The sequence below is a fragment of the Micropterus dolomieu genome, linkage group LG22, assembly GCF_021292245.1.
Source record: "Micropterus dolomieu isolate WLL.071019.BEF.003 ecotype Adirondacks linkage group LG22, ASM2129224v1, whole genome shotgun sequence".
NCBI classification, from domain to species: domain Eukaryota; kingdom Metazoa; phylum Chordata; class Actinopteri; order Centrarchiformes; family Centrarchidae; genus Micropterus; species Micropterus dolomieu.
Window position 1 is genome coordinate 9,958,548 of NC_060171.1, and position 2,682 is coordinate 9,961,229.

The window sequence follows — 2,682 nt, forward strand, 5'->3', positions numbered from 1 at the left end:
AGTGTACCTGGCCCGTACTCTGAATTCTTATCTGAATTTGCAGAGTTTTTGTCAACTTTAGTCCTTAAAACGGACAAAGTTATTATTGTAGGGGATTTTAATATTCATGTGGACGTTGAGAATGACAGCTTCAGTACTGCGTTTATCTCTTTGTTAGATTCCATCGGCTTCTCTCAGAGTGTTCATGAACCGACTCACTGTTTTAACCACACCCTCGACCTTGTTTTGGTGTATGGTATTGAAATTGAACATTTAGTGGTGTTTCCACAGAATCCCTCTTTGTCCGACCACTGTTTGATAACTTTTGAGTTTGTATTGCTGAACTACACACCATTGGGCAAAAATTTCTATACAAGATGTCTGTCTGATAGTGCTGTAACTAAATTTAAGGATGCGATTCCATCAGCTCTAAATACATTATCTAGTCACAAAGTAACGGAGGACTCCTATGCTAATTTCAGTCCCTCCCAAATCGATCATCTTGTTGATAGTGCTGCAGGCTCGCTGCGAATGACACTCGACTCTGTAGCCCTTCTAAAAAAGAATAATAAAACAAAGACGGTTAGCTCCATGGTAAAATACTGAAACTCGCAAATTAAAGCAAATATCGCGGAAACTTGGGAGGAATTGGCGTTCCACCAAACTGGAAAATTCTCATTTAATTTGGCAAGATAGTCGTAAAACTTATAGGAAGGTCCTCCGTAATGCCAGAGCAGCGTACTACTCGTCATTAATAGAGGAAAATAGGAACAACCCCAGGTTTCTTTTCAGCACTGTAGCCAGGCTGACACAGAGTCACAGCTCCCAAATATTCCCATAGCTCTCAGTAGTTACGACTTCATGAGCTTCTTTAATGATAAAATTCTAACTATTAGAAACAACATTCACCAAGACCTGCCCTCAACTGGCACCGACTTATCTCTAAACTCAGGAACCTTAGAAACAGCTGTAGAACCAGATATATGTTTAGACTGTTTTGCTTCTCTCAACCTTTTACCAACTAACTTCAATAATTTCTTCATCTAATGCATCAATCTGCCTCTTAGACCCCATCCCGACTAGGTTGCTTAAAGAAGTTTTACCCTTTGTCAGCACTTCTATACTAGATATGATCAATCTATCTCTGTAAACAGGCTATGTACCACAGTACTTTAAAGTAGCTGTAATTAAACCTCTTCTGAAAAAGCCCAAACTTTATCCGGATGTTTTAGCCAACTATAGACCTATATCTAATCTTCCATTTCTCTCTAAGATCCTGGAGAAAGCAGTTGCCAAACAGCTGTGTGACTTTCTACAGAGCAATAGTTTATTTGAGGATTTTCAGTCAGGATTTAGAGTTCATCATAGCACAGAGACAGCACTGGTGAAAATTACTAAAGATCTCCTTATTGCATCAGACAAAGGACTTGTCTCTGTACTGGTTTTATTAGATCTTAGTGCTGCATTGACCATCAGATCCTATTGCAGAGACTGGAACATTTCATTGGCATTAAAGGAACCGCTCTAAGCTGGTTTAAGTCCTATTTATCAGATCAATTTCAGTTTGTACATGTTAACGATGAGTCCTCCATGCACGTCAAAGTTAGTCATGGAGTTCCTCAAGGATCTGTCCTCGGACCAATCCTCTTCACTTTATATATGCTTCCCTTAGGCAATATTATCAGGAAATATTCCATAAACTTTCAATGTTATGCAGATGATCCTCAGTTATATCTATCGATCAAACCAGATGAAACTCATCAGTTAGCTAAACTTCAAATGTGCCTTCAGGATATTAAAACCTGGATGACCTGTAATTTTCTAATGTTAAACTCAGATAAAACTGAAGTTATTGTTCTGGGGCCTAAGCACCTCCGTGACGCATTATCTAAAGATATAGTTTCCCTTGATGGCATCGCCCTGGCCTCCAGCACCACCGTGAGGAATCTTGAGTTATCTTTGATCAGGACATGTCGTTTAAGTCTCACATTAAGCAAATTTCAAGGACCACCTTTTTTGACCTACGTAATATTGCGAAAATCAGGAATATCATGTATAAAAATGATGCAGAAAAAATAGTCCATGCATTTGTTACTTCTAGGGTGGATTACTGCAATTCCTTATTATCAGGCTGCTCAAAAAAGTCCATTAAGACTCTTCAGCTGATCCAGAATGCTGCAGCACGTGTTCTGACAGGAACCAGGAAAAGAGATCACATTTATCCTGTTTTAGCTTCTCTGCATTGGCTTCCAGTAAAATCCAGAATAGAATTTAAAATTATTCTTCTTACCTACAAAGCTCTTAATGGTCAGGCACCATCTTATCTTAAAGAGCTCATAGTACCTTACTACCCCACCAGAGCACTGCGCTCCCAGAATGCAGGGTTACTTGTGGTTCCTAGAGTCTCCAAAAGTAGACTAGGAGCCAGAGCGTTCAGCTATCAAGCTCCTCTCCTGTGGAACAAGGTTCCAGTTTGGGTTCAGGAGGCAGACACCATCTCCACATTTAAGAGTAGGCTTAAGACTTTCCTCTTTGATAAAGCTTATAGTTAGGGCTGGCTCAGGTGAGTCCTGAACCATCCCTTAGTTATGCTGCTATAGGCCTAGACTGCCGGGGGATTTCCCATGATGCACTGAGCTCCTCTCTCCTCTACTTTCTCTCCCTCTGTATGCAACCTCATCCCATTATTGCATGTTACTAACT